Source organism: Orcinus orca, chromosome 7, assembly GCF_937001465.1.
Source record: "Orcinus orca chromosome 7, mOrcOrc1.1, whole genome shotgun sequence".
In the NCBI taxonomy this organism is placed as follows: Eukaryota; Metazoa; Chordata; class Mammalia; order Artiodactyla; family Delphinidae; genus Orcinus; species Orcinus orca.
The window spans coordinates 68,711,322-68,737,572 of NC_064565.1; the positions used below are offsets into that span (position 1 = coordinate 68,711,322).

The 26,251-nt window shown below is 38.3% G+C and overlaps 1 long non-coding RNA gene across 1 annotated transcript in view; it reads right to left on the reverse strand.

Moving 5' to 3' along the window:
* Nucleotides 1-9,574: 9,574 nt before the first annotated feature.
* Nucleotides 9,575-26,251, reverse strand: part of LOC117200513 (uncharacterized) — a 61,092-nt gene continuing 44,415 nt past the window's right edge. Inside the window, exon 4 of the long non-coding RNA XR_004482100.2 lies at nucleotides 9,575-10,011. This is a non-coding gene — a long non-coding RNA (uncharacterized LOC117200513). The remainder of the gene's footprint in view (nucleotides 10,012-26,251) is intronic.

Here is a 26,251-nt window from a genome sequence, read left to right on the forward strand (position 1 = left end):
CACTGCCAAATTCATAAGTCCCATCTCCATAGTTTATACACAGTCAAATTAGTAGTTCTCGATGCTCCTTGGTGATTTAAGAAGGCAACAATACTGACAAAATAGGATTCTAACTAATCAATTTCTAAAATGCCATTGAGGTAAAAGTCACTCTTTTTCCTTAATATTAGCCATCTAATAATCTTAGCAGAGAAGCCTTGACAAATTCTTTAAGAGACCTCTCTTCAGAAGGAAACCTGAAATTGAATGACAGGGGACCAACTACTGATATAATTTCTTTAACTGCTTTACATTCTCTTCACCAAAACTCTGTACAGAGTGGTAGCCCTACTAGCAGAAGTCCGTGATCCAAAGGAGAGTCACAAGTTGACTTGCTTTTCAAACCCAGGAGAAAACAAGCCCTTTATCCGTTTGGGGTTAGGAAGAGGAGCCAGACCATAAAGGGATTTCCGTTTTCTCTGCGAGTTGTAGCCCTTGTGAATTCTCTTCTCTAGATCACAAAGGGGGACGTTAGAGACAGACCTTCTCTGCCCTTCAAGTTAAAGTGACTTCTCTATAAAATTAATTAAAATGCTGTTACTGTATGCCTTACTAAGTTCCCACCTCCTCCAAGTACTTTCCATACAGAAACTCAAATGGATTAGTATTTTAAGTCTAATTAAAAATAACTACAAAACAGTGTTCTGTCATGCCACAGTCGACATAGATCAACAATGAATTTCAACTTGAACTCTAGGGAAGAAAGATCTCAAATTATATGCCTGAATATGCAGTAAGTCTACGAATCATTCAGTCACAAGGTTTAGAAAGTACAGTAGGTACTCACACGAATAAGAAAATAAACAAAATGAGATTCTGTGTTACTGTCAAAGCCATAGAATGCCTGTTATTCACTCTGGCTATGTATCTACACAACCTAAACACCTAATTGAAAAGTTAAAAATAAAATTCAGTGATTTTACCCATATCATATTGAGCAGTTTTTAGAAATTTCCCTCCATCATAAAGACCGAAGTTTTTAGTTATAGGCATACCTCAAAGATATTCTGGGTTCGGTTGCAGATCACCGCAATAAAACAAATACCACAATAAAGTGAGTGACATGAATTTTCTGGTTTCCTAGTACATAAAAAAGTGATGTTTACACTATACTATAGTCTGTTAAGTGTGCGATAGCATTTTAACCAAAATAATGATGTACATACCTTTAAAAACTATTGTACTGCTAAAACATGCTTACTGTCATCTGAGCCTTCAGCGAGTTGTAATCTCTTTGCTGGAAGAGGGTCTCGCCTTTATGCTGATGGCTGAGGACTGATCAGGGATGTGGTTGCTGAAGGTTGGGGTGACTGTGGTAATCTCTTAAGATAAGGCAGCCATGAAGTTTGCCGCATCAGTTGACTCTTCCTTTCACTTGAACGATTAGAGGCTGTTTGGGGGTTCTTAATAGGCCTAATTTCATTACTGCTGTGTCTCAGGGAATAGGGAGGCCTGAGGAGAGGGGGAGAGATGGGGAACGGTGGGTCGGTGGAGCGGTCAGAACACAAACAACATGTATCGATGAAGCTGGCTCATGTAGGCATGGTTTATGGCACCCCCGCTAAAATTACAACAGTAACATCATCACTGATCATCACTGATCACAGATTACCATGATAAATATAATAATAATGAAGATGTGTGAAATATTGTGAGAATTATCAAAATGTGACACAGAGACATGAAGTGAGCAAATGCTATTGGAAAAATGGCACTGATAGATTTGCTTGATGCAGCGTTGCCTCAAACCTTCAATTTGTAAAAAAAAACCACACTATCTGTGAAGCACAGTAAAGTGAAGCACAATCAAGTGCAATAAAACAAGGTGTGTCCATGCTTATGTATATACAATGTTATATAAAAGTCTAATATGAGAGATTTTTTTTCCTGTTATTAGAAATAAGATATTTTCTTTTCCAGAACTGTTTCTGAAGGAAATGTTCTATTTAGGCCTAGTGATAATACGAAAATAACCTTGCACTTGTTTGGGGAGAAATGAAAGTTTTTCTGACTTGCAGCTTGGGTATATATTCAACTTACAGATTTGGAATAGCATATACTTAATGCCTAGAAATATCATCAGAAGAGGGATAAGACAGGAATAGATTTTAGATAAGTAGAACAGAATTCATAGGAAGCTAATAACATTCTAGACATTGCAGCCTCAGGAATGGCTTTGGTTTACAAAGTAACATTAAACCAATTTCTCTTTGGTAGAACTCTTAGAAATAAAGGGTACATATATTTGGGTTTTATGGTTCTGACCTTGATCCGGACAACAAGCAGCTTGGTTGGCAAAGCCTCCCAAAAAAACAAGAGAGTCCCATTTTTAAGGACCTGAAAGGGCCTCCGAGAGAACTTAAAAAAAAATACCCTCTATTTGCCTCTCTAATATACATGACATTCTGTATAAATTGACATCAAACCTCAGTTAAAAAGCCATAGTTTTCATAAAGAAATTTTGGATTCTGATAAGTCATAGGATAGCAATCTTACCCATGTTTCTGAAATTCAACAAAATGAATCCAGTCTAAAAAAAGAGCAGCCATGAAGTTTATATCACGAGTAGACTGTAATCCTTACAAAGCTTCGCAAAGGGTTGACATTCAATCAACAAAGATTGTCTTTGTTTCCTCTTGTTCTCATCAAAATGAAAATTTTTCCAAAGACTGGCATGTCTGCAACTGCTTCGCAGACTACAGTTCATTAAAAAACTGTAGATAAAATTCTTTCACTTAGAGCACGTCTGCTTTAATGCAGTGGGAGCTCTCTCACAGTAAAGGATGATCGTAATGAAAGAGACTGCATCTATACAAATTAACTTATGATTTCAGCATGTGGTTATTAGCCCACTAAAAATTTTAGTCATGAGATAGTTTGTCTCCATTGAACGTTTTATTGTCTTGTAGTTATGAGCATAGTGATAAAGAATTTCAGAAAATGATGTCAAGTTAAAGTATCCCAAGGTATTTAAACAAAGAAATGTGCATCATGGCTTAGACAATAGTAGTTACATTTGATTTGATCGGAAAAAAAAATGTTTTAAGTGTTTGAGTAATATCTGTGCCAGAATTGAAGAGGAAATGGCAAGAAGTCAAATTCATATATCTGCATGAGCCGCTTGAGTTCTTATTCACACACCGGGTATGAAGTAGAAGGAATATTGTCTCTTAAAAAGGGTTGCTATGTTTGTCGGTTTATAGAAAGGGCAACATAGAGTAGCTCATGGGGTTTAGAAGGGCAGCTATATATAGAATAAAAACCAGAAGCAAAATGTTTTATCTTTTCACTTAAGAATTATTGTCTCGTTGGTATCAATTTGCATAGTTGCGGTCATGTCAAGCAAAGGCTTTTCCCCATGGATTTACATTCTATGGTCAAGAAGTAACAAAGTGGAATATAAACCACAGGTTTGGTTTGGAGGATCGGGAGAAGGAGAGATGAGCAAAGAAGAGATACTGTTATTAAAACAAACTTAAGTGAGTAAGTGTTTTATTGTTAGATGTTCTCATACCTCTAGGCAAGGATTATTATAGTTGTATTTTAGTGTTTTGAAAATCTGTTTGTTTGGCGACCTTAATTCCTAAAAACTCTTTACCAAATCTATTGTTTCAAAAGGCATTTTGGCCAAATCACTGTTCAGATATACTGGTGTTTCCCATCTAATTTCCTGGTGGATGGAGGTTGCCTGTGGACTGGAGAGTCCAGGACTGGGAGTAGCTATGGTCTCTGTACAAGAACAGAGAACTCCCATAGAGTGAAGAAAGTAGTGTGGGAAGCCCAAAGCCTTTACTGCACCAAGGAAACGAATGATACCACCCTATTTGTTGAATAGGTAGGAAAACATCCAAGCTATATGCTTTTAATCATTAATACTGACAGCTGTCAAAATTCCCATTAAAATAAACCTTAAGAATACTGTTTATAAAACAGATTTAAGTGACCTTAAATGTTCTTTAAGTCCAATTTATCATGAATAAACCCATACTGGGTTCATACGCAATGCATTAATCATCAACCATATAAAATAAGCTACATAATAAAATTTTAAAAAATCTCAATTTACCAAAACGTTAACATGCTAACAACTACCAACTTTAAGTCACAGTGTAAAGATGAAATGAATAAAACACTAGAATCACTATACCAAACAATATAATTGAAGTTAAAATGCTATTTTCTGTGGTTCTTTTTGGAGAAGATAATAAGTTGTTTACTTTAATGCAGTGACATTTTATTTTGTGATTAATTTTAAAATAACATTGTAAAAACTACAAACTCATTTTAATTTGACAAGCATTTGGTAATTAATTTTCAAACAATGCTATGGGAACCCAGAAAGCACTCTTCCTTTGACATGTATTTTATAATTTATTTTAAAACAATGCTGCACAAATCTGCAAAGGCATAATTCATTTGGGAGTTCATTAATTATGCAAATGAGTTGCAATTAACAAATCTGTTCCGAGGATGGCATTTGCATAATAATGAACTTCATGTTTGTGACATTATTTAATAAGATACCTTTGTGCATTTTTAAACAAAACACTCCTGTGAATACTATATGATGAGACGGGGTTGAAAATGGACATCTAGTCAATGAGATTCAAAACTGTATCCAGAAAAATGTTGTTAAATAAACAGAATTATATATAATTCAAATAATAAATATGGATATTCTTTTTAAAGCACAGGGGTTTTGATTAATCTCAGCTTCCCTAAATAGCATAAGACTTTAATTTACATTTATAAAGACCAATACACAAATCAGGCTAAAGCAAGGTGAAACAAGGAAAACTAGAAATTTCATTTTAATATTTCAAGTGAAGGTAAGCCATACATTATATACACAAAACTCAAAACACACACCTTTTAGTAGCAAGGAAAATATAACATTGAGTCAAAAGATCCCTCCTTTCTCAGGGATTATGGCAGGAGACCCTGAAATTCAGCTGGCATTCATTTAGCCAATCAGTAATCATTTGTTGAGCATCTTCAATGGACCAAACTGTTCTTAAGTTAGGACAAGTCAAAAAAAGAATAAGATGTATGTCTACCTTCAGGTGGCATGAAGCCTGAGGGACCTAGGCGTATAAACACTAAAAGCCAATGAAAGTTATCTTACAAAAGAGAGAAATGCAAAGTGTTACAGGAATACAGAAGGTAAGAATTACTCATTTTGGTGGATTTCAGGAAGGTGTCAAAGATAAAAAAGGGATGAAATGTTTTGAAGGATAGAAGGAAGTTCATCAGTGTGGTAGAAGGTCAGTGTATTTGAGAAAAGGGAAACCACATATATAAAGTCATGAAATAGTGAAAGATGGCTATGTGCTTGAGAAAATGATAAGAAGGTCACTGTGGCTTGAAGGAGAGAGTATGGGTTGGGGATTAAATGTTTTTGGAGCAAGACTGTTAGGAGCCTTAGGGATCCAGTTTGAAATTTTCGAAAGATAATGAGAACACTGTTATAGTAGATGGGTTTGGAAGAGACAAAGCCAACAGGTAATTTTCTCTGCAGCTGACCAGTAGCAGAGTGTCTTGAGTGTTGGGTGATGTGTATCCTGAGTATAGGGTGAGATCAGGTGAGTTTATAAGCAAAGTATTTGGCATTCCAAATCAGTGTGAGTCTGTGGTGACAATAACATTTTATGATTCTATGATATGTTTTCCCTAATTATTTGATCTTTACTTGTGCTTCTACCTTCTCTGGTCACATCTCAGTTTGAAACCATGAATCCCTTAGGAATTACTCCATGCCCCAACTGCACCAACTTTCTGCAGCTAAAAGAGGTCTTCCAAATGCAGTCTTGTCTATCTCTCGCTTAACTGAAGTCTACCGAAGCTTCCAAACTATATCCTCATGCCTTGGAGATAGAAGTAAATAAGTAACAGTGGATGAAACGGCAAAAGACAGTAGCCCTGCTGGACAAGCAGACTGATAGCACCTTTAGAACCACCTGGCATCCCTTGCCAAGTTTTGTTCCAGAATCTCATGGTAAAAACAATGGTGAAAAGAATGTTCATGATACCGCCATTGAACAGCCTAACTCCACCTCAGAGGCAGGCTTTGGTTTTGTTTTGTTTTTATTTACTGATAGTTTATTTTCTTTTATTTGTTTTTAGCATGAGGATACCCACGTTTTTCAGCTTCAGTCTTTCAATACATCTTTTTTTCTTCAGTCGTGTACTCCTGCTGACAGTCAGCAAGTCTTGTCATCTATCCCACAAAAGCAAAAAGAGGGAGGTGGACATTTATTGCTTCTTGGCCAGCGAGCATCCATTCTCTATTCTTATCATTCCTTCCTTCGGGGAATTGTCATTTCCCCATTGAGTGCAGTCCTCCCCCTCTGTTCCTTTCACTTGATTCCATTAGACCTCGAACTGAATTTGGTCAATTAAACTCTCTCGGGCTTCCCTGGTGGTGCAGTGGTTGGGAGTCCGCCTGCCGATGCAGGGGACGCAGGTTCGTGCCCCGGTCCGGGAAGATCCCACATGCCGCGGAGCGGCTGGGCCCGTGAGCCATGGCCGCTGAGCCTGCGCGTCCGGAGCCTGTGCTCCGCAACGGGAGAGGCCACAACAGTGAAAGGCCCGCGTACCACCAAAAAAAACCCCAAAAAACAAAACTCTCTCTCCTGGGACTGTGAATTTTGGTCAGTGTTGCAGGCACAGAAGAAATGTCCTTTTGTGGCAGCTGGACCAGGACCTGCTTGTTTCAAACCTGGTTGACTAGTTACCTCTCAAATTCCATGAGCTCCTCCACATCCTTCCATAAAATTCCCTTGTTGCTGTCATTAGTGAAAAACTCTAACTGAAGCAATATGGAATCACAAAAGGGTACTGTTCACCACCACTCCATGAATAAGTTTTCTCTTGGGTTGGAAATAATCAGAACTTCTAAAAGGATATAAGAAAACAATCCTAGGAAAATGATACTTTGAACAAATGAAGTATAAACAAAGGACTACAGGTAAAACTCTATGCTGTCCGTGGTAGTTTCTAATAATGGCATTGATCCCTAGTAACTGGCCCCAGAGGTTGAAAACCTTTTAGAAGTTTACAGAGATACAGAGAATTCAACTCTGTCTGCTCCCTCCACCTTCATACCATCATCCCAACCTGGCTCTACCCCTGTGCCTTTAAGAGGAATAGACAAGCACGCCTGTATTGTGGCATCTTGAAAGTAGGAATGAGTAACTCAGCCAGATAGTAATGGTCTTAATGTTGAATACAAATATACTCATATCAGCTACAAGACCTTGAACATCAGGGCCATTATATCTGCCCAGAACAGCTAACTAGCTAAAAATGACTTCTAGCTGTCTTTGAAATGCACCACATTTAAAAGTATAAAAGGAACAAAAATATTATTATTTTTTTTTTTTTGTGGTACGTGGGCCTCTCACTGTTGTGGCCTCTCCCGTTGAGGAGCACAGGCTCCGGACGCGCAGGCTCAGCGGCCGTGGCTCACGGGCCCAGCCTCTCCGCGGCATGTGGGATCTTCCCGGACCGGGGCACGAACCCGTGTCCCCTGCATTGGCAGGCGGACTCTCAACCACTGCGCCACCAGGGAAGCCCAGAACAAAAATAATTTAAAAAATTATGGCAGTGTAGTAATTGCATTGGATATAGCCATTAAAGTAGCAATTATGTTTGTTTATATTTGACCCTGGAAGGAATTATATGACTTTATATACGGTAGATTATGGAATGAAAACTTCCTTCAGGCACCTGGATATTTTGAAATATTTGGATACTACGCATTGTGATAAGATATCATACAAAGAATTACTGAGAGAGAGAAAAGAAAGCATTGTTGATCAAAGTATTATGAGGGAAAGTACTGTTCTTGTACCATTTATATTACAGTATATGTAGAAGGTGGCAGGAAACAGCTCATGACTCATGTATTTGTCTACTTTTGCCATTCAAGCTTTAGTCAGGCTTTAGAATTCTTTTTTCTCTATTTTTGTTTCTCAGATCCTCGTAAAGCAGTCCCCGCATACTCGGGATGTTGTTGATGCTGTGCTCTCCACATGCCCAAAAACAATGAGGCAGTGGCCTTCCTTTTCCTGGGCAAGGATATCAGCCATAATCTATTCTGAAGGACTTCCTTCTCATGTCCTTTTCCCTTTTGAAATCCAGTTGCCAGAAATGGTTAGTCTCTTGGAGTTAAACCAGGCTGCTGTCAGCAGGCATTTTTAAGTCGCTATCTGAGAGCTTCATGGAACATAAGCATTTTCTCTGGTTTAACTCTATCTGCATATGAGGCCAAAGGAGGTTTAGACTTGACTGTTACTAGGTGCGAGTTCATTTTTAAAAATTGTTGACTAACGTGTAGTGCCTGATTGTTTTCATCAGCAGTTCTTATCACCAACTACCTGGGGCTTCTGAGATTTGCAGATCTTTTCCTTTTTCTTCTTCTTCTGTTTTCTTTTTTTTCTGTATCTAGCCTACAATATTCTGACTGATACAAAGGACTGATCCAATTTTAGTGGTCTGTTATTCTATGTCTTTTTTGATGATGTTCCATGCCAAATGAATAGCAGCAACAATAACAAAACGTAAAGCAACAGTAGAAGAGAAACTATTGTTTTCTATGGCATTATTAATTCTTTTATTTTTTTTATTTTTTTTTATTTATTATTTTTTTTTGCAGTACACGGGCCTCTCACTGTTGTGGCCTCTCCCATTGCAGAGCATAGGCTCAGCGAGCCCGCTCAACGAGCCCGCTCAGCGAGCCCTCTCCACGGCATGTGGGATCTTCCCTGACCGGGGCACGAACCCATGTCCCCTGCATCGGCAGGCAGACTCTCAACCACTGCGCCACCAGGGAAGCCCTAATTCTTTTATTTTAAACAAAAGAATCAGAGCATGCCTTCTTATACTTACAGTTAGAAGACATAATAGCTCAAAAGAGATTTTATGTTTCAAGGATCTTCGTACAGCCTTTCAGGGTTGCTTTAGTATCTGATGTGCTATTTACCGCCTTACTCTCAAGCAGACTGTGAATAGAACTTTAGGAGACAAATGCTTAGTTACTGGTTGGTTTTCCACGGTGATAGGATGCTTTATGTCCCTAAGCACTACCCATTTGGCCTTTACTCCCTCCCCTTCCCCCCAACTAAGGCTGGCAGTGTTGAGTCTCAGAGCCATTTTACTAAGCTGGTAGCCCTCTAGGGCTCTGTGACTAAGTCTGTTAAGACAGGATTAGGAGTCATTACATACATGCTCTATGGTGTGGAGTTTCCACCTCATATCAAAGGGGTATCAATGGTGAAGAAAGAAAAGATGAAAATATACTGTTTTCAGAAGAGAAACATGCTCAGGAGATGGCTAGCTACTTCACTGGGAGGCAGTATAACTTCATGATTAAGACCATAGACCGGTCCAGGGCTCAGTTCCTAGCTGTACCATTTAAAAGTGGCTCCCTAACCTCTTCAGTTTCCTTATTCATGAAGCAGAGATAATAATAACACCTACTCTTCAGGGGTACAAGATATCTTGTACCTATACTCTCTCTCTCTCTCTCTCTCTCTCTCTCTCTCTCTCTCTATATATATATATATATATATAATCTGTAAAAGAACTGTAAAAAGTACTTTGAACAGTGACTGGAACAGATTTTATTAAATAGGAATAATGTCATTATTATTATCATGTCCTGTCATATGTAATTCTGTATATAATGAGAAACTGAAGGTCATCCAGCCCTTCCCAGTAATCGCAAAATTGAAATAATACTTATCCTCCTATCACCTTGGATTGAATCCATATAATAGAGAACCTGCAATAATACTTTGACAAGAGTTGATTTCTTTCTCATATGGAAAGAAGTCTGGAGTTAAGCAGCCCAGGCCGTGTAACAGCAACACTGTTGTCAGGAATCCATGATCCTTTCATTTTTTGACTCCCATTCCATCCTCAAGTTTACCTCGTAATTCCAGATGGCAACCAGAGCTCCTTTCGTCACATCTGCAGTCCAGACATCAGGAAGAAAGGACAAAAAGTTAAACGTCCATGTTAAATAAATTCCCTTTAAGCAACTACCCAGAACTCTCTCTTATCTCATGGTCATTTGGCCACCTAACTGCAAGGGAGGAAGAAAAGTGTCATCTTTAGGTTGCTTGCATTTCTACCCCAAGTAAAAATGTATTCCCGGAAGGAGAGAATGGATATTGGATGGTATCTCACAGTCTCCAGTCCTTCTTCAGGGTCAGCGGGAGGGGTCAGAAGTTCTATCTAATCATAAATGCATAACCTTGAACTACTCAAGAACTGATCCTAGGCCCAAGTGTGAGCCTAGGCTTTCTTTACATGCCACCACTTTTACTGACTTAATTGATCTAGGAATAAAAGTGTTATAGAGGAATGACCATAATATAAAGCAGAGAACCGAAAGATTGTACACTTTATAAATCAATGACCCCTTTGTACTCTTCAGCCATTTCATGATGGGTGTTTTTCTCTGCATTGTACAGAGCATTTGGCCTCGTTGACTCTTAGCAAGTTATAAATTAGCCTATTCATCCTATAGAGAAAAAGTGATAGTCACTCAAATGTAGTACCTTCTGTGTACTTTTTATTTGAAATGCAATAATGTTTAAAAAGAATATATTTACTCACACAATTATGTCATCAGCTTATTGAAAGTATCCACAGAGTTAAGAATATACATTAACTGATGTAGTTGCAAAATACCAACAATCATTTTTTCCTAAATACTCGTAAGTGCTGAAAATTTAGCTTAATTCTTCTTAGCTAAATAAACAACCAAAATGTTGCTTCATTTAGATTCAAACATAATCTGAAAACAGACTTCAATTCTACCCTTTTCCTGAAGGATGTTTGGGACCAGGAAAAAGGGGTAAATTTTAAAATTTAATTATCAGGAAGGACTTTTAACATTTTATTATTTTTATTTGTCCTATGTACATATCTACAAACTGTCTTTTGAGAAAGGGTGATTCAGTTTTTAAAATTTTTTACTTCTGGTGGTGTCAAATTAGTTATTCAAGGATTATGCATTAATAGATGAGATGTGTTGTGAAAGTGGTTTATGAGATGAAGAACAATGTGCACATTCTTAGTTCTGGTTATAACAATGTTGGAAAACAATGCATTCATTTCGTAGCAACACAATTAGAACTCAAACTGTGACTCTGAATGAAATGAAAAAATAAAACAGCCTACTTCTACAAAGAACTTGAAGGAATTATTTTGACTATTTGTATTTGAAGATCCAAAAGATGGGGAGGGGGAAAAACTGTCACCCTGCAGTGGAAATCAGGTTAAGAAGCAAACATGAACAAAAGAGCAATTGACATTGAAGAAAATCTTATAAAGGAGATCATGAGTTCAGAAGTCAAAGGCCTTCACAGAAGACAGGGTCTCTTTGCTTCCAGAGGCTCCACCACCTTGTGCTTCCCCAACAAAGGGCTCTCCTTTGACTGGATCACCATTCTTCCTTCTGTGACCCTACATCCTTTCCCTGAAACTTAGTCTGACCTCCCTTTCAAAAGGGAAAACACTTAGCTCCCCAGAATCTCTCTTAACCTAGGTCTATAGGTTAGAAATTATCCAGGAAATTTCTTTTGACCTAGAGTTCACATATTCTGGAAAACCCCACTGTATTGTAAGAGAACCCTTTAAAGTCTGAAAATTCAATGAAGTGTGATATTGTCAGATGCTTGAAGACAGGTGGAGTATTTTCTGATTTCAGGGACACGTAACTCCGTACCCTTTATAATTTAAGTAATCAATAGAAATTCAATGGAAACTGAACAAGTAGAGCTTGTTATTTTGAATAATACTAACTCAGGGCCTTTCAGATGTTGACTGGTCCAAAATGAAACTTTCTCTTACAAGGAAAGGCATATCCTCCCTGTAACAAAGGCTGTTTTCAAAAGTCACAGGACCAGCACTGTTTAACAGACCATCTAGGACAGCTGTATAAATTCAACAGTGACATAATTAGACATTCCACAGTGCTGTCATTTGATATGAGGTGCCCAGACAAGGTCTCTGAAGCAGTGAAACAAGGGTCGGTAACACAAGGAAGAAAAAAAGGGTGAATGGAATGAGTAATACTGAATGGAATTAAGATTCTGCACTTGCTTCACCAAAGATTTATACTCAAGAAAATCCCAGACCTAACGAAAGTAGGGCCTGGAAAGTTGGAAAGCTTTCAGAGATGGGAACATGTGTGAAGCTGCCAAATGGGTCATTGTTTCTAGAAATGATGTGTCCCAAGATGACGGCAAACTTCTTTTTCAGACAACTGGCGTTCATTTCTGAGATTGCTCCGGGACGTCCTTCTTTCTTGATTTGTCCAGAATATGTTCTGTCTGACAAGGCTGGAGAGAAATCCACATGTGTTGCCAGATTGAAGACTGTGACTGTCTGGGAGGTTTTGTATTTTATGAAAATCATTTTCATTTGGTAGATGTTACTATAGTATTTAGAGAAGGAAGAAGAAATAGGTCAGGTTGAGCATTTTGTCCAGCCATCCGTTCAGAAACCTCGGAACGCATAGGTTGTAAATAATTTCCTGTTAATGAGCTCTTATTCTTTAAGTTCAAAGCACTCATTTATTATTTGTATATTTTAGTTGTTTTTCACCCTGATGGTTTCTTAAAAGGAAGATCTTTCCAGTTGTGTGTGCCTTTGATAAACATCTGTTAGATTCGGGTTTTGTTCTCTTTTGATTCATTGGCTTTATCAGGGGTAGTTGGAAATGGTTTGGCATAGAGCTACTCGTTATTTTCCAAAGACTCGTCTCTGGAAAATTTACATGTTGTCTTTCCCTATGTCCTTGCAATCCCTTCACTCCTACACCTACCCCAGCCAGCTGTTTTCTGTGTCCCTGTCTTAATTAAAGGCTTTACCATTTACGCAAAGCTGGGAGTCATCCTCTATCATATCTGTTTTACCCCACATGCAATCAGTCACCCAGTCTTGACAGTTCTGCTGCAGAGATGTCTTAAAATCTGTTGCTTCTTCTTCTTTCTGGTTGTCTGTTTATGAGGCTCCTGAAATGACTTTTTAAAAAAAATTTTTATTGGCATATAGTTGATTTACAATGTTGTGTTAGTTTCTGCGGTACAGCAAAGTGAGTCAGTTATACACACACATGTATGCACTCTTTTTTAGATTCTATTCCCATATAGGCCATTACAGAATACTGAGTAGAGTTCCCCGTGCTATACATTAGGTTCTTATTAGTTATCTATTCCATGAATAGTAGTGTGTATATGTCCATGCATGCATTGGCGTGCATGTATCCATTTGAATTATGGTTTTCTCTGGATATATGATCCAGCAATCCCACTCCTGGGCATATATCCCGAGTATATCCTGAAATGCTTTTCTATAATTACCCCGCACTCCCTCTCTTCTTCCTCTCCCACTTTCCTCCCCCACTCCTTCTGGCCACTGTAGACAATACCTACAGAGTTGTTTCTCTGGTTAAGGCTTCCGTTTGTCCCCAGTTGCCTGCACGGTGAACTCCGCAGTCACTAGTAAGGCACCAATGCTACTTCTTATCCTCCCTCAGTTCATCTTTCCAGCCTCATCCCCTGCCACATCGTCCCATGCCCTCTGCTTCTAGCCACTGACCATCTCACTATTCTCTAAAATTCTGTGCCTTTTACTGTTCTGTATCTCCACACATGCAGACCTTGAACCTTGAAAGCCCTTCCTCATTTTCTCTGCCATGCCATTTTTTACTACCACCCAGTCCAGGTGTCTCTACCACTATGCTTTTCCCTGAAATACCAGGTAGAGCATGCTGGTCCGTGAAGTCTGTTGAAACCTGCATTATAGTATGTGCCATGTTTTGTTGGAATCACCTTTCTACATGGCTGCCTCTGAGTATTTTGAGAGCTCTATAATGGCAAAAACTGTGTTTTATTCATCTTCTGATCCCTACTTCCAGGCACAGGAGCTGGTGCAAAGCAGGAGCTTGGAAAGTTTGTTTACCAAATGATTCTGTAAGGCAGGCATTTCAGACTGCTGTAAGCTTTAAGAAGAGCAAGTTGTCTGTCAGCATTCTCTGAGAAAACCCTATACATGGGCAATGAATTTTAGCAGCAAGGAAGTTCTGCATGAAATCATCACATGGAGCTACAATAGCAGGGTCTTAAATGGGATCATACCCTGCTAACATTTGTCCATCCACCCATCCACTCATTCAACAAACATTTTTGAGTATCCACTCAGTGCCAGGCACTATACTAGATGCATCAGCTATAGCAGCTGTGGGGAAAGATTGAGTAGCCTTTATAGGCATACTGGGAAACTCAGCTAATTCTCCCAGCACTATTCTTTAGGAAAATGAGCAATAGATTATGTATGTGTGTATATTACACACACACACACACACACACACACACACACACGGCCTGGAAGAAGGTAGGAGAAGGCACAATAAGATGATCTACCAGCAAGCCTAGGACCCAAGGTGCACCTTTCTTTTTTTTTTTTTTGTGGTACGCGGGCCTCTCACTGTTGTGGCCTCTCCCATTGCGGAGCACAGGTTCCGGACGCGCAGGCTCAGCGGCCATGGCTCACGGGCCCAGCCGCTCCGCGGCATGTGGGATCCTCCCAGACCGGGGCATGAACCCGTGTCCCCTGCACTGGCAGGCGGACTCTCAACCACTGCGCCACCGGGGAAGCCCCAAGGTGCAGCTTTGAAGAGAGATTTTAGTCTCTCCATCTGTATTTCTTCCCAGCCTCACAGGGAGAAAAATCAGTAATGAATTAGAGATTGAAGCATCTTATTTTTTTATTTTTTGAGTAGCCACACACCATTGGTATCCATCTTCTAAATACTAATCTCAGTGCTGAGAAACATGGCATTACTTTAAAAAACAAAGTGGCTTTTTATAAAAATCAGGGCAGTGGTCAACCAAGAGAGATGATAAACCCAATCCTTACCGGCAGACCTAATAATGATCAGTCAGTTGCATGCTATTTCGCAGCTGATACCTCTTCCAACAACAGCAAAAAAAAAAAAAAAAAAAAGGAAAAAATGATACTAATTGCAAAAGTTTCACAGATGTCTGCAGCAGTTGACCAGAGCTCCTGGGTTATTGCTTGTCAGACTATTAATGGGTTTGGCTAACCATGACAGTCATTACTTTTCCCCCTCCTGTGAGCTACTTTCTGTGTAATTTATGCATAGGTTTTGCCAAGATTTGACAACTTTCAGGATATTAACATAAAATTAGACTGTAGAGCTGAATAATGGGTGGCTTTAAAATTAGCTGTGGTGAAAACCAATCAAACAGAATTGGCTATTCCTTTGCATTGCTGCTAAGTTTATTATTATTGTTTTTCTGCATATAAGAGTTCATGTCAGCAATTCTGCACAGATTAGAGGAAAGAGGAGGGACTGAGAAGGGCATGATATCCTATGACCTTGGAGAAAGGGTTCTTTGTAACACAGGCAAGCTCCCACTAGATAGAATGCCTGACAAGGGCTTAAACGAACTTGTGCAGCCACCATTCCTGAAATTCACCAAAGCACACCCACATTTTGAAGCTCATCCGAGAGGAGAACTTTTCCTTTGCCATCTCTCGGTTCCACACAGCTTGCTCCGTGAATGCCATTACAGAATGTGATGTGCGTGTTAATAAGCCAGGACATCTGGTAACCAGCTTTTTTCTGATTCATTAACTGACTCTGCTTCTGTGGCCAGGGGGGATGAGAGGAGAAACTGGAAGGTTTTGCTTTCAGCAAATGGGCACTTGATGTACGCCTTGCTGCCCAGGACTTGCCTCAACTTTTAAACTTTACCCTAAGGTTAGCACTGAAATGCAGGCAACCTTTGGTGAACAGCATCTTGTCCCATACAGAAAAGAGATAGTATTTAAATCAGTCCCTATAGTCTGAGAATGCAGGAAGGAGGAAAGGAATCTGAGAAATCTTATAGCCTAAGTCCTATTTTAAAGCAGGAGATAAGGGAAGTGAAGAATTTGCTTAGGATCACACAGGTATAGTGGTGGCAAAGCCGGGGCCAGACTCCAGGTCTCTTGAACCCACTAACTTTTGCTTTTTTATTTGCCTTCCTGTTGCTTTTGAGGTCACCAAGCATTGCTTTACTTTTCTTTTTTGACCTCCATTCATATGCCTTTAGAATATTCCAGCAGATTACAGGTACTGAATTTGTCCTCCTGCCTTCTCTAATAAGTGATTAGGGACCCATTCAAGTGTAGATAAAAGGTACTTAGGGATAGTTAATTTAAACTTCTGAAGAATGGACAACTTCAATCCAGGTTTTGAACAACCCTAGGGAATAGAATTAACTAACTAGAATACAATGAGAAAACTCTAATGGAAAATAGAGCAAGGTTATGAAAACCTCCCAATGATCAAGGTGTTTAAAATTAAAAAAAAAAACAGTATTATCCCATCAGAAAGTGTTTTTTGTGTTTTTTGTTAACCTTCTTATTGAAGTAAATCAGGTCCAAATGCTCAAGGGAGTGATAGAGTAAAGGAAGTCTGACTTGACGGTACATGTTGGGAGATGAAATAGACAATGAAGTTTCCATATGTTGTTTTTATGCAGTAATTAGAAACTGTCACACACCGTTTCATTTTTTCATTTCCTTGGGCTTATTTGCATGTTGGAACTTCCTTTGGAGCAGAATGGAGAGCATCATACTGGCAAACTGGCCCCCAGCTGAAATGAGCAGTGGCTCGTGGGTGGGCTCCCCACCTCTGAGGCAGGAAGGAAGCCAGAGGCAGGTAGTGTCAAGGCACAGAGGACAGCTAAGCTGCGAGCGGTGCAGCTGCCCTGGACATCTTTCATACGGCACCTCGTCCCGCCTGGGTCGAATGCTGACCGAGCCCTCTAATTGGTCTTCATGGAACACTTTGCTCCCCTAAGCTGATCTCCTTTTTACAGCACTTTCATTTCATCCCAATTATCTTTCCTTTTCTATTTGCCTGGGCAGACTTGAAGGCAGGTACCCTATCTTTCCTATTGCCAGGCACAATATGGTTCCCATGGGTCTTTAGCAAATCTAAATAAATAAGCTTTTCATGTCTGCATCCTTATATTTTCTATCTTTTTACAAATCTTTGGCATTGTAAAAAAAAAAATACAAAACCAGAATAGACTTAGCAGTTTTCATTTAATGAGGACTGTGACTAGATGTAAACTCCAGAACTCTTTTGAATGTCAATTGTGTTCTAAAAATTTGCTGCTTTCTACTACTAAGCTGTTACTAGTGAACTGAGAAATTCCAGGAAGCTGGAGGTAGAAAGAAACTTCATTTGTCTAAGATGAATTATCTTTCTTGACAGCCATGCAACTAACTTCTTAAATGACCTAGGACCATAAGAAGAATTGAATTACGTGGGCATGGTTTGACTTATGACACAGTAAAAGAATCTCTAAAAATCATATTGTTGGGCTTCCCTGGTGGCGCAGTGGTTGAGAGTCCACCTGCCGATGCAGGGGACACGGGTTCGTGCCCCGGTCCGGGAAGATCCCACATGCCGCGCAGCGGCTGGGCCCGTGAGCCATGGCCGCTGAGCCTGCGCGTCCCGAGCCTGTGCTGTGCAGTGGGAGAGGCCACAACAGTGAGAGGCCCGCGTACCGCAAAAAAAAAAAAAAAAATATTGTTGTCAGAATGCAATTCCCTGACAAGTTTAAAATGCCATCTGAATTAAATCCTTTAACTAAATCAGTTCTTTAAAAATAAGGATAAGCATCAAGAAAAAATTAAAAAGAAACTTTAATTGATCCCACCTCCAGAGGCAAGCATTATTACTATTTTGCTATTTATCCTTTGCTTTTTTGAGTGTGACTATACATATCTTTAATATAAATTTTTCACAGAAAGATGAGTAATTATGCAGCTAGTACTTTTCTGGCATAAAAGACACCAAGAACATTTTTTCAGGACAAATATTTCTACTACATCATTTTAATGTCTATATAGTGTTGTAGCACATAGGCATCACGTATTTCATTTAGGCAATCTCCTTTTCTTTAGATACCTGGATTGTTTTAAATTTTTTCTTATTATAATCAATGTGATGATCATTATTGAATATCCATCTTAGGTATATCTTTATTTCCTTGGGATACATTTTCAGAAGTAGACATGCTTAGCAGAGGCTATGCCCATTTTTAAGGCTTTTGATACATATTGCCATTTGCCTTCCAGAAAAGTTGTATTAATTTAGAATCCCACCAGCAGAGCATGAGGCCCTTGTTTCCTTGCTCCCCTGCCAACACTCAGCATTATGGTTCTTTTTAATCCTTGCTAATCTGAATAGTGAAAAATGGTGTCTCTTTGTTGTTGTAATTAATTCATTCTTGAAACCAGCATTTCTGAAGATAGCATGGCACCTACTTGCTCCTGTACATGGTTGACTACGTCAGTAGTTATACTAGAATTCATTATTACTTGTATTTTATAGTACTGTCATGGTTTTATAGCAGGTAAAACCAACCTGTTTAGACCACAAGGCTGCATGATCTCCTGGAAAATAGAGATTTATATAAATAAAGCATGGGGGCTGTCTTCTTCCTTTGTGTCTGGGACAATACAAAAGGCAATAAAAATTTTTTTTAACATCTTTATTGGAGTATAATTGCTATACAATTGTGTGTTAGTTTCTGCTTTATAACAAAGTGAATCAGCTATACATATACATATGTTCCCATGTCTCTTCCCTCTTGCGTCTCCCTCCCTCCCACCCTGCCTATCCCACCCCTCTAGGTGGTCACAAACCACCGAGCTGATCTCCCTGTGCTATGCGGCTGCTTCCCACTAGCTATCTATTTTACATTTGGTAGTGTATATATGTCCATGCCACTCTCTCACTTTGTCACAGCTTACCCTTCCCCCTCCCCGTATCCTCAAGTCCATGCTCTAGTAGGTCTGTGTCTTTATTCCTGTCTTACCCCTAGGTTCTTCATGACCTTTTTTTTTTTTTCTTAGATTCCAGATATATGTGTTAGCATACGGTATTTGTTTTTCTCTTTCTGGCTTACTTCATTCTGTATGACAGTCTCTAGGTCCATCCACCTCACTACAAATAACTCAATTTCGTTTCTTTTTATGGCTGAGTAATATTCCATTGTATATATGTGCCACATCTTCTTTATCCATTCATCTGTTGGTGGACACTTAGGTTGCTTCCATGTCCTGGCTATTGTCAATAGAGCTGCAATGAACATTTTGGTACATGACTCTTTTTGAATTACGGTTTTCTCAGGGTATATGCCCAGTAGTGGGATGCTGGGTCTTATGGTAGTTCTATTTGTAGTTTTTTAAGGAACCTCCATACTGTTCTTCATAATGGCTGTATCAATTTACATTCACACCAACAGTGCAAGAGTGTTCCCTTTTCTCCACACCCTCTCCAGCATTTATTGTTTCTAGATTTTTTGATGATGGCCGTTCTGACCCGTGTGAGATGATATCTCATTGTAGTTTTGACTTGCATTTATCTAATGATTAATGATGTTGAGTATTCTTTTATGTGTTTGTTGGCAGTCTGTATATCATCTTTGGAGAAATGTCTATTTAGGTCTTCTGCCCATTTTTGGATTGGGTTGTTTGTTTTTTGTTATTGAGCTGCATGAGCTGCTTGTAAATTCTGGAGATCAATCCTTTGTTGATTCATTTGCAAATATTTTCTCCCATTCTGAGGGTTGTCTTTTGGTCTTGTTTATGGTTTCCTTTGCTCTGCAAAAGCTTTTAAGTTTCATTAGGTCCCATTTGTTTATTTTTGTTTTTATTTCCATTTCTCTAGGAGGTGGGTCAAAAAGGATCTTGCTGTGATTTATGTCATTGAGTGTTCTGCCTATGTTTTCCTCTAAGAATTTGATAGTATCTGGCCTTACATTTAGGTCTTTAATCCATTTTGAGTTTATTTTTGTGTATGGCGTTAGCGAGTGTTCTAATTTCATACTTTTACATGTAGCTGTCCAGTTTTCCCAGCACTACTTATTGAAGAGGCTGTCTTTTCTCCACTGTATATTCTTGCCTCCTTTATCAAAGATAAGATGACCATATGTGCGTGGGTTTATCTCTGGGCTTTCTCTCCTGTTCCATTTATCTATATTTCTGTTTTTGTGTCAGTACCATACTGTCTTGATTACTGTAGCTTTGTAGTATAGTCTGAAGTCAGGGAGCCTGATTCCTCCAGCTCCATTTTTCTTTCTCAAGATTGCTTTGGCTATTCGGGGTCTTTTGTGTTTCCATACAAATTGTGACATTTTTTGTTCTAATTCTGTGGACAATGCCAGTGGTAGTTTGATAGGGATTGCATTGAATCTGTAGATTGCTTTGGGTAGTAGAGTCATTTTCACAATGTTGATTCTTCCAATCCAATATCACTGATGAACATAGATGCAAAAATCCTCAACAAAATACTAGCAAACAGAATCCAACAGCACATTAAAAGGATCATACAACATGATCAAGTGGGGTTTATTCCAGGAATGCAAGAATTCTTCAATATATGCAAATCAATCAATGTGATACACCATATTAACAAATTGCAGGATAAAAACCATATGATCATCTCAATAGATGCAGATAAAGCTTTTGACAAAATTCAACACCCATTTATGATAAAAACCTGCAGAAAGTAAGCATAGAGGGAACTTTCCTCAACATAATAAAGTCCATATATGACAAATCCACAGCCACCATCATCCTCAGTGGTGAAAAACTGAAACCATTTCCACTAAGATCAGGAAGAAGACAAGGTTGCCCACTCTCACCACTCTTATTCAACATAGTTTTGGAACTTTTAGCCACAGCAATCAGAGAAGAAAAAGAAATAAAAGGAATCCAAATCGGAAAAGAAGAAGTAAAGCTGTCACTGTTTGCAGATGACATGATACTATACATAGAGAATCCTAAAGATGCCACCAGAAAACTACTAGAGCTAATCAATGAATTTGGTAAAGTAGCAGGATACAAAATTAATGCACAGAAATATCTGGCATTCTTATACACTAATGATGAAAAATCTGAAAGTGAAATTAAGAAAACACTCCCATTTACCATTGCAACAAAAAGAATAAAATATCTAGGAATAAACCTACCTAAGGAGACAAAAAACCTGTATGCAGAAAATTATAAGACACTGATGAAAGAAATTAAAGATGATAGATGGAGAGATATACCATGTTCTTGGAAAGGCAATAAAATTTAAAAGCCATACTTTGCTTGGTGCTGAGGGAGAAAGGAATGAGATGGTTGAAAGATGACAGTGCTATTGGTCAGCCCAGTGAATGTCATCCATTGGCTATAGCACAACTGCTAGAGGTGACTGTGTTGGTATCTGTAACATGTTGATGTGTGAGGTGAAAAAAATGAATCCCATTCCTCAGGGGAGTCCTGCATATGTCAAGTATATTGTCTCATTAAGCCAATCCATTTATCAACCCACTGAATGCCAATTAAATTGCACAGGATGGTGCAGGTATATGGTGGGCTATTGGTGCCAAACTTTATTGCAGCTGAGCTTTTCTGGCGCAGTATGTTCCACCCAGCAAAATGGCAGGCATGTCAAAGCCAAATTAAATGTTCTTGAAATAATGCCTTTAAAGAGGACGAAATGCCGCAACCTGGCAGAAGAGAATGTGAAAGGTAATGTCAGTTCTTAGCGTACTTTTAGTTCCAATGAAGATGTCAAGGCTCAGATCCAGCCAGTGCCAAATGTCTTCACAGCGTGCAAATTAGATCAGTGTAATTTCATCAGGAGAATGATCAGACTCTGCTGTAGTTATGGCTGAATTCACTGCTTCTGCTGAGGGCTGGGCTGAGGACCATGGGGCCCAGCTGAGCTTGCACTGCCATCCTCAGAACGAGAGAGAACCTGATTTAATGCAATGTTCTCTTGATGCCATTGTTGAAAGTCAGCTCCACCTCTCAGACACATTGCTAAATGAGCATCTAACAGAGATTACAATGATTTTGTTTGGAATTTTTAAAAAATCTGTTTAGTGAAAATTAAACCCCGAGTAAGTGAAATACTAAGCCAGCTGCCAGGAGGGTATTAGAAGCAGAAGAGCTTTATGTTTGTGATTAAACATGAAATTTGTATGAAAACATGTAGGTATTGGTATTAAATACTTAGAGTATTCAAATTTCAGATATGTTTGGAAATATATATATAATCTAATTCTTTGATATAATGATAAATATTCTTAAGAGGCACTAGAGGTAAATAAATTGCTAATGCAAAATAAAGATTACTGAAGATCTCTAACTAAAAAACAGATGCCCAATAAGAATGCTGTGACTAATTTTCAGTGTTAAGTATAGGAGAAATGTGTCAAGGTATATATCTTGGAAAGTAAACTGCAAGTGTTGTAACATTTGGAATAAATTGAAATAAACTGATTTTATCATGAGGTCACTTTTCACCATAAAATTGTTTCCTGTTTTGAAGTTTTGTACCAGAGCAATAGTATCAAGATTCCTTTTTGAATTTGTTGCCATATCCCCAGTAAAGAAAAAGAAATCCTAACGCTTGGGTGACATTCCCAAGAGCCTCTAGAGAGCTTACAGTGTTTCATGTTTAAAGAAGTTGTGGTTGATTTTCAGCCTTTTCAAACGATATACATTCTGCTAATACAGTAATAACGCACTTTCTTTTAATTCCTATTTGCCTATTTTAAAATGTTCATTGTATGATCTTTAAAAAAATATATTAACAATGCTGATTAATGAAGAAGGAAATGTAAAATACCCATAATTCACTATCCAGACATAACAACGCCAATACTTTTATATATTTGTTCTAGTCCTGAGTCAGTATACACCTGATTTTTTTTTTCAAGTTGGGGTTCTGTTGTTTATATAGTTTTGTCTTCTGCCTTTAATATATCATGAGCATTTTTCTATGCCAGTTAAACAGTTTTAAAAATGATTTTAATGCTGCAGAATACTCTATTGGGTGTAACATCCCCAGTGATTGGATATTTGTATTATTATTTAGCTATTTACCTTCACAGTGAACATCCTTACAAATACATCTTTGTCCATATCTAATTAGTGTCTTTGGACAGATTTCTAAGAAGTGGAATTACTGAGTTAAAGCTATGAGTTTTCAAAGTTCTTATTATTACCATGCTACTTCTTAGAATCTATCTATAAATCTACAATTTATAGCACCAAGAAAAACAGTACCTTTACAGAATCAGATACCTAAAACAATTCATTTTTATATTCCAACAGCTGTATTATGACTTCTACATGTCAGACCTTAAATTTCATAGAAATGGAATGAAGAATAGTTCACAGCACTCTAAAACTACCTGAAATCTGAGAATAAGACTATGGCTGCCCTCCTTCTCTTATTATTCACACTAAAGATATATGTGTACCCTCAGTTACTGGAAAATAATATAATTGATTGGTACAATTAACTTAGAACATGCTTAAAGTCAACGAAAAATTATCCCAAGGCTTGAAACTATTTTGACATTCTCCCAGTATATTTAATTGGTATAGAAAAGCCAATTATTTACTAAAAGCTACTGTTAAACTTTGAATTACTTTTCATTCCTATATATCTTTTCAGCATCATTTAGACTCTGTACTGTGGAACTTTCTTTCCTGTTTTATTTTAGCAATAGGCACAAGACCCAAGGCTATCTCTGGGGCTTGCCAAGACCCAGATGCCAAGCCTTGGAACACTCTAGTAGCAATATCTGTCCTTTTGGTGAGCTCTGTGGGCACTTGTGCACTCAGCTTGGTACTGCCTCTGAGGATGTTATACGGTCAGTCTACTGGTATTTGGGCTGGGTGCTCTCTGAGGAAACATTTGCCTTTCTGCTCACTTTGAATATGTAGCAGATAACATTAGAGCTATTAATTATGTAGAAAAATAATGTTTTCTACACAAAAGCATTTGTTTTAAAATCTTAATTGTTTAATTGCTAGTGTCTCATTCCAACCTAGTTTCCAGCTGTTTGTGAATTTTTTCAGGAGTCAAGAGAGACACTATTTCAGTCCTGGAAAAATTTTGAACAACTGCACCAAATTCATGGAAAGTGGCCAGATTTGCATTCAGGAGTGGCTCTTACAATTTATGATAGTTGAAAATAATTATTGATACCTCCAAGATGCTTCCTCAAAAGTGTTTCCTAATTTACTGCGTCCAGAGTATTTTCTAAATGAAAACCATACTCTGACCCACTATGATAATTGGTTTCCTGTCAATAGATGACTAAAGATCTGTTTTAATGTCTTTTTCAATCAAGAGATTGAAATCCGTGTTCAAATAATACCAGTGATTTATTTAAAGTTATTATCAATTTAGCATAAAGAGTAATCCCAACTGTTTTCCTTTTTGAGTATGCAAGATTAGTCAGAAACAAGAAAAAATGCAATTAAATTAACATATTGCCTCCAACAATTTTTAATTTTTCAAGTGAAAAGATAAAAATGCATTTATGAATATTTTGCCTAGTATATGGAAAATAAGATCTAATACCACATCAAAACACATGGACTTCTTCAGATAAATCTTTATCCTATTATTTTTAGAAATTGCTAGATTTTAGCTCCTTAATAAACATTTTATCATGAGTTTATGAAAATGTAGTTCATTTTCATTGATAATGAAGTATTCAAATTTTCACACTTCTTTAAAAGTATATTTTCCATAAAAGTTTAAAATCAGAAATTTGTTTCCATTTATTTTGGGTTTTTTTTTTTAACATCTTTATTGGAGTATAATTGCTTTACAATGGTGTGTTGTTTCTGCTTTATAACAAAATGAATCGGTTATACATATACATATGTCCCCATATCTCTTCCCTCTTGCATCTCCCTCCCTCCCACCTTCCCTATCCCACCCCTCTACGTGGTCACAAAGCACTGAGCTGATCTCCCTGTGCTATGCGGCTGCTTCCCACTAGCTATCATTTTTAGTCTTTTTTAAAGAGAACGTTATTTATATAATCTTTGAGTTAAAGTACTAAATGAGTGATTAACATTTTCTACCATAATTTGAAATTGTGCACATATAAATGTCTTTTTTCTGCAGTGAAATCAGAAGAACTTCCTATTAGATATCAGTTGAATATTTATCCACCTTTCAAAAGAAGTAGGAAAAATCCCTGCTACAAAGACCATTTAAATGTGGTTTCTCTAATATCTAAATGATTAATAAGATTGAGGATCAATTTGATAGAATGTGGATAGACAGTTCCCAGGTAAGCCCAGTGCAATGAAAATTGTTGATTGGGTAGCAAAATGGTAGCCATTGATCATTTGAAGGCATTAGGTTTTGGTATCTCTGTTTTATTATAAAGGGGATAATTTCTTTTTAACTGTGGACTTTGGAAACAACCCAGATTAGCCCAAGTGATTTGGGTTAATATATCCTGTTTTGCAAAACTATCAATTTGAATAAAACTATAACTAATTACCGTATGAACCAGACAACTAAGAGAGGTCTTTTGGTTTGCATTTGGCACCAGGCTCAGACTCAACAATGATACAAAAACTACTGAACCACATTTAACTTTGCTCCTTTCTCTTCAAACCTATACTTTCTTTCACTTCTTAAATATGTGCTCTCATCTGTTTCTTGTTCCTATGTACAGGGTCTAAAATCTTCCAGCCAAGGCATCTTTCCGTTAGACAGAGGACCCAACACATAGTGATATCACTGGTCACAACTTTCTCTTGTCACTGGCTTCAGTGAGCAGTATGACACCGGGGCTAGATTAGCTTTGGTCTACTTGTTCTTTCTGACTGATTCTAATGGTCACTCTGTTCTCCATGTAGTCTGAACGAACTGGGAAAAACTTTTTTTCTGTCCCTATAGGGAACAAAACAAATTTTTCCTATAGGGAAAAAAAAATCTTTGGGCTGGAAATCAGCAACCCAGATGTGGCCAGGACAGTAATCTGTCTCTGCTTTGGCTCTTTCACAGATAATCCCTTAGGTCAGGGGTCCCCAATCCCCGGGCCGTGGACCAGTACCAGTCCACAGCCTGTTAGGAACCAGGCTGCACAGCAGGAGGTGAGTGGGTGGTGGGCGAGCGAAGCTTCATCTGCTGCTCCCCATCGCTCCCCATCACTCACATTACTGCCTGAACCATCCCCCAGCCCCAGTCCATGGAAAAATTGTCTTCCATGAAACTGGTCCCTGGTGCCAAAAAGGTTGGGGACTGCTGACTTAGGCCTATATTTTCCTCCTGCTTGAGAGCAGAGATGGC